General features: G+C 43.9%; 1 protein-coding gene across 1 annotated transcript in view; it reads right to left on the bottom strand.

Moving 5' to 3' along the window:
- Window positions 1–12,415, bottom strand: part of AMOTL1 (angiomotin like 1) — a 193,309-nt gene that overhangs the window by 82,100 nt on the left and 98,794 nt on the right. Inside the window, exon 3 of the mRNA XM_010862107.1 lies at window positions 893–1,039. The gene's annotated coding sequence lies outside the window, so the exon portion shown is untranslated. The remainder of the gene's footprint in view (window positions 1–892; window positions 1,040–12,415) is intronic.

The raw sequence follows: 12,415 nt of genomic DNA, 5'->3' as shown, positions 1-12,415 counted from the left end.
CAGGGCTTAATGAACAAGCAAATTCAAATAAAAAAATCAATACTTCAAATAAAAATGGATAAAAATTCAAATAAAAACATATTTCCAAAGGAAAATGATTTTTTGGATGAATAATAAAAGGAATGGGGTCTCATTAGGCACAGAAACTGAATCTCCTTTTCATGAGCACATCTGGCAAGAGCCTTAAGATCCTTCTTTAATGTGGTTTTGAAGATTCCTTCATGGTGTAACCAATCTCATAAACCCTTAAAAATAGTCAGGAAATTTTTACAAAGGAAGCAGTTCCTTTCCGAATATAGTTTAGAATTTCTCTGAATTTCTGAATTACCCGCAAAAAGAGGTATAAATGAAAGCAGAGAAGAAAAAAGAAATGAAAGATTCTAGGAAAGAGTACAAAAAAGAACATTTAGGAATTAGAGAAAAATTAGGCACTCAATGGTATAATTCGAAAGTTCCTACCTACTCAGGAACTCTCTCTGTTGAGTGAGTCATGTATTATAATTAACAGTCTATTAACACCAGCAGTAAAGAATCTGCCTGCAATGCAAGTGTCACGGGAGACAAAGGTTCAATCCCTGGGTCAGGAAGATCCCCTGGAGGAGGGCATGGCAACCCACTCCAGTGTTCTTGCCTGAAGAATCTCATGGACAGAGGAGCCTGGCCAGCTACAGTCCATAGGGTTACAAAGAGTTGGACACTGCTGAAGCAACTCAGCATGCACGCATGCACAATGTTAAGCAAACATTAAAAATAAGGCACCTACCAATAAAGAAACAACCAGTAATCCAATATGTTGCTTTTTAAAAAGAGGATAGAGAAAAAATTATTCAGAAGAGTGAAAAACATAAAATCATTCTGCTTTTCCAACATGAATGCCAGTGAAAGAACTTACCGACTTTTTCTCTGATGCTGCTGTTTGCCTCCACTGTCAAAGATGCCTCATGCCTCCCAGGATAGAGCTGAAAGTCTGGGAAAAAGTAGCTGGGGTCCTCCAGAATCTGGACGGGACTGCTGGGGCTGTAACAGGCCGGAGGGGGACCTGGGGGCAGAGAGCAAAGTGCACTTCAGTGTCAACGAAGTCCTCCTCGCCATGTGACTCACACCAGCCATTCTCCCCCATGCCTCTCCACTGGCAGGGGCAGCTCTGTCTTTTTGACTCATAAAATTCCAAAGTAACTATTCAGAATCATCACAAGTCTGGCACCCACCACAATGACCCGTGAGGTCATAATCATAATTTTCAAGACACACTGAGCAAAGGCAGGGGCCTTTTCACACAATTCATTTCCAAGGCCAGTGGCAACAGCAGCCACAAACATCAAGTCCCCTGTGGAGCTGGACAAGCCACCAGGTTCGGAGCAGTCAAAGGGAAGCGGGCGGGGAGGCCAGACAGGGAAAACTAAAACGGAAAGAGCAGCTGTCTCTTGGAGCATCTCGAAGATGCAGAGAGGAATGGTCATTTTGCCAGACCACGTGTTAGCAAGGGCTGCTTGCAGCCCAGCACAGAGCGATCGGCCCCACTCTGGGGGTTCTGGAGCCTTGTGCGGCAGTGTGAGCCCGGGTCATGGGTTCTGGCCCTCTGCCCAGCACTGGCCTTTCGGATCCCACGTGGCTGCTTCACACACAAAGCTGAACACGCTTCCTGTTTCAATTAAAAGTGACACTGGGTTCAATCCTGCTGTCATTGAACATGAAGTACCGGGACATGACACTGATACATCACAAACAACACTGAGGGAGCACTCAGTGTGATGAGTGGGAGCACTCAGTGTGAGGGGGGAGTCCAGGCTCCGCCCTCTCTGCACTGACCTCTCCCCGTGGGCACCAAGTTGAAGGCTCTTTTTGGCAAAGGTAATTTAGTTTACTCTGGGCAAAGAGTCATGCTTTTTAAAAAAATTAAAATCCCTGCCTGCAAGATCATTCCATTAGTAAAAAATACGGTTTTTCAGCCATCACGTCAAATGGGTCATTCAAAATTTCTTGCTAGGATGGTTATCTATCCATTTCCCATAAGGCCAAAGCAACTAATTATTCCGAAAGGCTGTAAGATGGAAATTTACTCATCCTCTTCCTGAGTTTCTCTCCCTCAACCTATGAAATGACATTTGAACGTGTGCTCACATGTAGCAAAAGGCTTTCCTGGTGGCTCAGTCGGTAAAGAGTCTGCCCACTATGCAGGAGACCTGGGTTCAATCCCTGGGTTCAGAAGATCCCCTGGAGAAGCGAAAGGCTACCCACTCCAGTATCCTTGCCTGGAGAACTCCATGGACAGAGTAGGCTACAGTTTATGGGGTCACAGAGAGTCAGACACGACCAAGTGATTAGCTATCTTTCTTTTCACATGGAGCATAAGCATGTCTAGACTACAGAGAAAAAGAGAAAAAAAGATTTGGACGACTAGAATATTTACCTTGCGATGTTAAATAATGCAGTTGTGAGTTAGAGCTTAAGGTTGAATATAATCTGAGTATGAATGACATACTATATAAAGATCAGCCTAAAATGACAGTTTCAGCGCCTCTGACAGCATCTGTCAGCATTCTCTTTCTGGCCAATCCACAGGGACTACCATGGAAAGACACTCAGTCCCTTCTGGGCCTCACCCTCTACATCTGTAAGTCTCAAAGTTGAAAGTTAAAATTAGAAATCGTCAATGGCCTGGATCCAAAGGCAAATCTAGGCTGGCTTCTAATGCAGACAGGTGGAAAATGTTGGTGGAAAGTTGGAGAGCCTCGCAGAGCAAGCGTGGCCGCCCGAGAGGATCCCCTGGGGAGCTCTCCAATGCCAGCATCCCAGCCTCACCCGGACCTGGCAGTCAGCGTCCCAGGATAGGACCCGGGCATCTGCATTTCATAGAGCTCTTCGTATGATTCTGATACGCAGCCACGGTTGAGAAGCCCTAAGCCAGAAGGAGAACAGTGTACACAGAAAAAGAAACAGGAAAACACAAACACACCTGCTGTACCTGCAGCCCCTCCCCCACCAGATGAGCGTCAAGGGCAGTGAGGACCCACACACTTCAGCAAAGAGAAGCGAGTGCGACAGATACATACCACTGTGTATAAGGTAGATAAACAACGATATATTATATACAAAATAGATAAACAGTAGATAAACTATACAGCACAAGGAGCTGTATCCAATACCTGGTAATAAGCTATAATGGAAAAGAATCTGGGAAAAAAAATATATATATATACACACAACTGTATCACTTTACTGTACACCTGAAAGGAACACAACATTGTAAATCAATTACACTCCAATTCAACTTTTTTTTTAAGTGTGGTATTCTCTCTGGGTCAGGAATGGCATATGCCGGCAGATTACAACTTCAGGCCCTACTATCAAATTGTACTATCAGATTGACTACAAATTGTAAGTGATAACAGAGAGCAAACTGCCAATAAAATTGAGGCATACCTAAGAATATACATGTATATTGGATGGGTGTATAAAGGAGTGTGTAGGGGATGTGTGTATGTATGGATACATGCTTTCGACATGGATGCCAGTTATCATGCGCTCCAGCAATCCCACTCTGGGCATATATCCAGACAAAACTCTGAATTAAAAAAGATGCATGCACCACTGTGTTCAGAGAAGCACTATTCACAACAGCCAAGACCTGAAAACACCCTAAATGTCCATCATCAACAGAGGAATGGATAAAGAAGATATGGTACATGTAGACAATGGAATACTACTCAGCCATCAAAAGAACAAAGCAATGCCATTTGCAGCCACATGGATGTAGCTAGAGATTATCATATTAAGTGAAGTAAGTCACAGACAAACACCATATGATATCAATCATGTGTGGAATCTAAAATAAGACACAAATGAACCCATCTATGGAACAGAAACAATGTCACAGACAAAGAGAACAGACTTGTGGCTGCAAGGGGGAGGGGGGCTGGAGGAGGGGTGGGGTGGGAGGCTGAAATTAGCAGATGCAAACTATTACATCTAGAATGGATAAACAAGGTCCTACTGCATAGCACAGGGAACTACATTCAATAGTGAATCATCATGGAGAAGATGATTAAAAAAAGAATGTGTGTGTGTATATATGTACATATATACCTGAATCACTTTGCTGTATAGCAGAAATTAAAACATTGTAAATCAACTAGATGTCAGTTAAAATATTTTTTCAAAAATAAATTGGGAAAAAAAAAACAAGAACCCCGCATTAAGTCGCTCCTATCACCACCAGACTGGTATAAATCGTTTTTCCACACCTTATCCAATGGCCTGTCAAGTGGCAGCGAGCTCCAAGGCTCCAGGCCACAGAGCGCTGTGCAGATGGCAGGGCTGGATGCTGGGCATGAGCACTGAGGGCATCAAAGACGTGCCCCTGTCACCATTTCTTCTGCAGGTTCAGTATTAGGAAAGAACAAATGCAGTTCACACTCGTGCATGAACATACGCACACACACACACAAGCACTGATGGAGACTGAAGGACAGGATCTCAGTTCCTCACCGACAGTCATTTAAGATGCGGCAGCCCCCACACTGAGTCCTGTTCCCACTCTGCCCTTCTCAGAGGGCGAGAGAAAAGGCTGGCCGAGCAGATGATCAGGACAGACCCTACGGACAGACAGGCCCAGGGATGATAACTCCACTGAGCCCAGAGATCCCCCCGGGGCTGGGGGCGGGGCGGGTACTGCCACACCGGAAAGGAATCACTTTACTTCCCTTCCCTCACTGGGAAGACAAGGGCAAATGACAGTAACACGGATCACAGGCTCTGAACGAGCTTCCTGGGCTACGTGGCAAAAAACAGACACCAACCCCAGGCCCACGAGCACGTAATCTTTCCCTTCCTGTTCATTCAGGATCTTCATTAGGAACTCTGGTCGCGTAATTTGCATGTGTTTTCCTATGTAAAAACACAGTGTCCGTAATCTAACCAGTAGGGTCAAGGGTCTCTGAAATCAGAAACTAGACATCAGTATCCATCATGAGTAGAGATGTGGTTTTCCTTGTTAGCACTTCTCCAGCCCCCGGAGCAGGAGCTGCCATAAACCACAGGAGATGCCTAGACGCCACCCCTTCCCGGCGAGTGCTGCAGGGCCTGGCTGGGGCCCAGGGCATATGGAACAGGGCAGTGTTTAGGGGCATCCATGAAAGCTGGACCATAAACGTTGAGTGTGGAAGAACAGGTGCTTTCAAAGTCTCTTGAGAGCCCCTTGGATTGCAGAGATCAAATCAGTCAATCCTAAAGGAAATCAACCCTGAATATTTATTGGAAGGGCTGATGCTGAAGCTGAGCTCCAATACTTTGGCCACCTGATGCAAAAAGCCCACTCATGGAAAAGATCCTGATGCTGGGAAAGATTGAGGGCAGGAGGCGAAGGGGACGACAGAGGATGAGATGGTTAGACAGCATCACTGACTCAATGGACATGAATTTGCACAAACTCTGGGAGATGGTGAAGGACAGGGAAGCCTAGCATGCTACAGTCCTTGGGGTCGCAAAGAGTTGGACACAACTGATCAGCTGAACAACAAAAACAGTGGCTGAGCAAGGATTCTGCTTCTGTGTAATCTTTGCAAGGAGTTGCCTCGAGGGGTTTCAAAAAAAGTCAATCTCCACATAAGGAGTTACCTGCTTTCAAACCAGACCTTCATCTAAGGACCACCAAGGACACAGCTTAGGTCTGCATGGGGAAAGTGGCAGGAGCAACAGAAAACAGGCTCAGGGTCTCCCTCTGGGCAGGGGGCCCCACCTGAAGGAAAACCAGACGTCTGTTTGTGTTGCAGTCCACAGAGGGTGAAATTCTGCAAGTCCAGTTTGAGGGTTCAACCTTTCTACCTTGATTGATGATGACCCATTTCACCCAGAATAGTTCCTTTCTCTTTGCAAAAACTGTACGTCATTTGTCAACAAAAAGAATCCTTTGCTTCTCTATGAGCATGACTGCTTCTGGCTAGCTTCTAAAGCACTGAAAACTTCCTTCCCATTATGGTTCTACACTCTTACTTTCTCTGTAAATGTCCAGAGGCCTTTAGGCAATCCGACCCTTAATAAGGCTTTTTTCTGCCTCACTCCATAGTAGTGATGACAAAGGCCTCCTTGTTGAGAGGAAATGAATCAAGGTAAAAATGAAGTGAGTTTCCTGGCGGAAGTGAGAGGCACAACGAGAACCCTGGTCACCTGCTCACCAGCCTCGCCTTCACCGTTAACTACTTTGTTCCTAAGACCAGATCCAGAATCCACAAACAGACCAACGTAACAGGCTCAGGAGTCTCCTTCAGGTGTAGAGAGCAGAGGACACACAGCTGGGAATCACCTTTCCTTAATTAAACTGCACTGTCAGCTTGTCAATCCGCTGTACGTCACCATTTTGGCTATTGCTTCAAGTTCAAACTCTGCATGGTTTTCAAGGCCACTACACTCAGACCCTTCCTTTAGCTGTCACCAGTCTCGCTGGTCCCCTCAGCATTCCAGCATCCCATGAACATGCCACCCTCATTCTCCAAGGCCCCATTTCACACTCCTTTCCCGAGGTCCTCTAAAGTTCACCCCAAGACATCTTCAGGTTACTCTCTCTAGAACACCTCCCCTTACAATGGCCTGCCTGCCCCCGACAGCCAGGGCAATTATGATCGGAAGTGCACAACTGAGCACTTAAACTGCCCAGCAGCTTGCGGTTGTCATTTAATATAGGCCGGTGCATCCAGCAATTCCACTCCTGGGCACATATCCAAGCAAAGCTGTAATTCAAAAAGAGACATGCACCCCAATGTTCATTACAGCATTATTTACAATTGCCAAGAGATGGAAACAACCTAAATATCCATCCACAGATAAATGGCTAAAGAAGATGTGATTATATATGTATATATGGGGCTTCCCCGGTGGCTCAGCAGTAAAGAATCCACCTGCAATACAAGAGGTGTGAGTTCAATCCCTGGGTTGGGAAGATCCCCTGGAGGAGGGCACAGCAACCCACTCCAGTATTCTTGCCTGAAGAATCTGGCAGGCTTACAGTCCATAGGGATGCAAAGAGTCGGACACAACTGAAGTAAGTAAGCACACAAGCATATACGTGTGTGTGTGTGTGTGTGTGTGTAAATAATGGCGTATTATTCCGTCATTAAAAAGAATGAAATACTGCCATTTGCAGCAACATGGATGGACCTAAAGATGATCAAACTAAGCAAGTAAGTCAGAAAGATCAACACCAAATGGTACCAGTTACATGTGGAATCTAAATTTGACACAAGTGAACATATCTACAAAATAAAAACAGATTCACAGATACACAGAACAGACTTGTGGTTACCAAGGGTGGGGGAGAGATGGGGGAGGGACTGGGAGCTTGGGATTAACAGATGCAAACTATGTATATATATAGGATGGATAAACAAGATCCCACTGTATAACACAGCGAACTACATTCAATATCCTGTGATAAAACCATAATGAAGAATATATATATGTAGAATTGAGTCACTTCGTCATAACTGCAGAAATTAAACACAATACTGCAAATCAACTATACTTCAATACATATAGGCTGGGGCCAGTGTCCTGGGAACCTTAGAGCTGGGCACTATCCAAGTCCTTGCTCCTTTCTGTATACAGCCTGTGTTCTCTTGCTCCCTCCTTGCTGACCGATGGAGAGACTTGGCATATCCTCTGGGACGCTGTCACTGCCAAGTTTAAAGAGGTCCTTCCAAAGTGGGTCTCTGAGAGTTCCCAACGATTCCCAGGCCCTCTCAGTACCCTAAGAGGAGGAAGCACTCACTGTCCCCACTATAGCCGGCAGTGATGCTCTGGGGTCTGTAGGCCAGGTTCCTCAAAGCCTTTACTCACTGCAAAAAAAAAAAAAAAAAAACCAAACCCAGAAAACCTCCCAGGTGTCATTGCGCCCAAGTGCAAGACTTTCCGCCAGGCCCACGTAAGCCAAAACCACCTAATGCCTTCAAAAACAACTTTACCGACGAGATGAGAATAACCTCCTCTAACTTTATGACAGAGATTTTAACCACAGGCAACAGAACAATTCTGCGGCCTCCACCTTCCTTTTCAAAGAGCTGAGGAATTTACTGAGTGTGCCAGCGTCCTCAAAGTCAAATGTAAGCAATCAAGCCTTCCGATCCTGGCAGGACTGGAGGTTTCCCCGGGGAGTTGAATAGTCCACTCCAGGAGACAGATGCCCTAGAAACGAGGTCTTAGGAGGAATCTGGAGACCCCACAGCCAATACCAGAAAAATAACGGCTGGTCTGTTCACAGACCCTCATGTGAAGCCAAGCTCCTTCCCTGAGGTAGCCAAGTCACACTTTTGGACTTGAGGCCTGGGGGAAGACAGGTCCCAGCACCCCAGGCTATGAACACCTGCACGCATTGTAAAAGGAAACAGGAATCTCCAACACTAAACTGAAGGCACATACCTGAAGAGGCCTTCTCACTCACTTTCCCCCAAGGAACCAGTATTTGAAACCCAAGGTGGGAGGGGGGAAGGTTTCCAAACTTCCCAGTCTCTACAGGGTATGGTCATCCTGGGCACTGAACTTGAATTTGAATCCTTGGATCATCATAAAGTACACGTACAGTAAATACACCTATTTAATTTAGACTCTCTCAAGGTGGAATTTGTGATGAATAACTTTCTCTAAAGTTGTGTGAAGTATAACTCTGTAATGCTTATTTAAAAATATCTCCGAGATATTATCAGTGTGAACCAAAATGCGAATGTATGCTTAAGCTTTAAAGTAACAGCTGAGTTCAACAAGGCACTGTGCTGGGAGCTATAAATAACAAAGAAATGAATAAGACTGTCCTTGGCCTTAGGATGTTATGATTTGGTTCTGGAGACAAGGTGCACACAGCGATCCAAATTTCACTGCGGAGTAAGTGCCCTATTACAGGGACACAAAGTTTTGGAGGCTCAGGAGTAATTCCTTCCTATCTATTGATTGATGGAGGTGATTCAGGAGCTGAAATGACAGGGAGAAAGAGACTCCTAAGCTGAAGTGGAAAAAAGGAGGAGGCTGTTAATCCAATTCAGGGTGACGAGAGGGTGCTAGTGAGGAAAGATGAGCCCAGGGAGGTAAAGGTGAGGCACAGGAACTGAGTCACCGAGGTGCCTGGGCACTTTAAGTGACAGGGAGTTCACTGGCGCTTAAGTGTAGGTAAGGAGCACAACGAAGCTGCATCTACAGACCCACAGTCCAGTATTTAAGGGAGGTTTTCAAAATCCAATAAAGTTATTATAGGATCCAGCAATCCCATCCCTTGGCATACACCTAGAAAATTCAAAAAGATACCTGCACATCAATGTTCACAGCAGCACGACTTATACCAGCCAAGACACAGAGGCAACCTAAACGCCCATCAGCAGAGGGATGGATAGAGAAGATGTGATACGTATGTGCGATAGAATATTACTCACCCACAAAAAAAGAACAGAATAATGCCACTTGCAGCAACATGGATGGACCTAGAGATTATTTTACTAAATGAAGTCAGAAAGAGAAAGGCAGATACCAAATGGCATCACTTACATGCAGAATCTAAAACATGATACAAATGAACAGAAAGACTCACAGACATAAAAAACAAACTTATGGTTACCAAAGGGGAAACAGGATGGGGGGAGGAATAAATTAAGTGTTTGGGATTAGCAGATACACACTACTAAATATAAAACAGATAAAAAGCAAGATCCTGCCGTACAGGGAATTATATTCAATATCTTTTAATAAGCCATAATCGAGGGACTTGCCTAGTAGTCCAGCAGTTAACACTCCATGCTACCAATGCAAGGAGCCAGGGTTCAATCCCTGGTTAGGGAACTAGATCCCACATGCCCCAACTAAGAGTTTGCATGCCACGATAAAGATCCCACATGTGCAAATATGGCACAGCCAATTAAATAAGTATTAAAAATAAACCATGATTGAAAAGAATATGATAAGCAATATATATGAGTGTGTGTATATATAAATGAATCACTTTGCTGTACACCAGAAACACATTGTAAATGAAATGTACTTCAATAAAAATAAAAGCCCTAGTGCATTATAAACACTAAAGAAGTGGAAAATAATTTAGAATTATGTGGTTCAGCTTTCAACTATTACCTGTCATATTCCTGATAGTCAATCACCTCTAATTAAATACTAAATTAAATAGTGTTGGAGAACTCTGAATTCTTTGTGTAAGCCTTGGGGCTGAGTCTACCTCCTGTTACAGAAGCCAAAAGGCCCCTCTCTGTTCTAGCAGTTAGAAGGACCTAGGCCTAGTCAACTGATGTTCCAACCAAAGACTCTGAATCTCGAGGAAATGAAACAAAAACAAAGGGTGTTGCTAAAGTGTCTATGGTAACAGAACCCCCAAGAGTTTAAGAGTAGCAGTGGTGTCTATGGTGACCGCCATCATCACAAGACAACAAGTCTAGCCCTGCATGGGTTCCCAGTATATCTTCACCTAAAGATATCCTGCTCATTTTCTGAGGCTTTCCGTTAATATGTGAGCTGCCCAAGGTACTTTCAATAAATTCTTCTATTGCTTAAGTTGGCCACCTGAGGCAAAGAGCTGACATTAGAAAAGACCCTGATGCTGGGAAAGATTGAAGGCAGGAGGAGAAGGGGACGACAGAGGATGAGATGATTGGATGGCATCACCGACTCAATGGACATGAGTTTGACCAAGTTCCGGGAGATGATGAAGGACAGGGAAGGTGGTGTGCTGCAGTCCATGGGGTCATAAAGAGTCGGACATGACTGACAATAACAAATTGCTTAATTTAGCCAAACTTACTTTGTGCAGCTTACAATCAAGAACTTCAGATAGACATATATCATATGATACCAGTCATAGGTGGCATCTAAAAAAATTATACAAATGAACTTATTTACAAAACAGAAAAAGACTCACAGACATAGAAAACAAGCTTACACTTATCAGAGGGGAAGGGGAAAAGGGATAAATTAAGAGATTGGGATTAAAATATACACACTACTATATATAAAATAGATAAACAACAAAGACCTACTGTATAGCACATGGAACTATACTCAGTACCTTGTAATAATCTATAATGGAAGAGAATGTAAAGAAATAATAATACATATATTTATACATATATGTATAACTGAATCACTTTGCTATATACCTGAAACTAACACATCGTAAATTAACTAAATTTCAATAAGTTTTTTAAAAAGAACTTCTGATACCTACCTTATTTTTAAAAATTAATTGTTCTGACACCTATTCTAAGAAAATAACACTGTTAATATCTAAAGTACTACATGACTTAGCACAATCTTGTGTCTATTAACCCAAATATCCTTTGCACAAAACCTAGAGTAATACTTGCAGTTCCTCCAAAGTTTTCTCCATCTGGAGGGCCTTTCTCCCCGCATGAGTTGAGTCAAGGAAACTCTAACTTCAGCACACACTAAACACTACAATATATACCCTGACTATCCGAATGTCTCTGGAAGTCCTCTTCTAGTGCCACTTCCTCCAGGAAATCATCTACCCCTCCTCTCCCAATTTTTTACATGCCACTCACTTGTGTTCCCATCACAGTTCATGCACACTTACGCCACAATATATTAAATTCCCTGTGTATTTAATTTTTTTAGTTTGTCCCCCTAATAACTTATAATTGATTAACAGCAGAGGCCATGCCTTATTTACCTCTGTATCTCCAGTTTCTAGCAGGAATAAGACCAAAGTAAGTGCTCAATACTTATTTATTGAATCAATGACTCATCTGCACACATTCACGATAAGTGAACGAAGCAGTCTCTAGCATATAATGGATACTCAATGAAAAAGAAAAAAAAAAAGGGAAAATGTTAGTCACTCAGTTGGATACAACTCTACAACCCTATGAACTATATAGCCCGCCAGGCTCCTCAGTCTATGGAATTCTCCAGGCAAGAATACTGGAGTGGGTAGCCATTCCCTTCTCCAGAGGATCTTCTTGACCCAGGGATTGAACCTGAGCGTCTTGCATTCTTTACCATCTGAGCCACCAGGGATACTCGATAAATATACATTAATGGAATTAAGGTACATGTAAAAATAACCAATTACAAACATATTCTCAATTCTACAGAGCTTAACTCAAAGGTGAGTTGTCTCTTTCAAACTACTCAGGAAACCTGGGCTTGGTAAAAGCTGCTGCTGCTGCCGCTAAGTCGCTTCAGTCATGTCCGGCTCTGTGCGACCCCATAGACGGCAGCCCTTCAGGCTCCCCCAACCCTGGGATTCTCCAGACAAGAACACTGGAGTGGGTTGCCATTTCCTTCTCCAGTCATAATAGTGAAAAGTGAAAGTGAAGTCGCTCAGTCATGTCTGACTCTTAGCGATCCCATGGACTGCAGCCTACCAGGCTCCTCCATCCATGGGATTTACCAGGCAAGAGTACTGGAGTGGGTT

Source organism: Bison bison, unplaced genomic scaffold (genome assembly GCF_000754665.1).
Source record: "Bison bison bison isolate TAMUID 2011002044 unplaced genomic scaffold, Bison_UMD1.0 scf7180017864478, whole genome shotgun sequence".
Classification (NCBI taxonomy): Eukaryota; Metazoa; Chordata; class Mammalia; order Artiodactyla; family Bovidae; genus Bison; species Bison bison.
The sequence above is the reverse complement of the archived record's forward strand: the minus strand, read 5'-3'. Positions and strand labels throughout refer to the sequence as shown.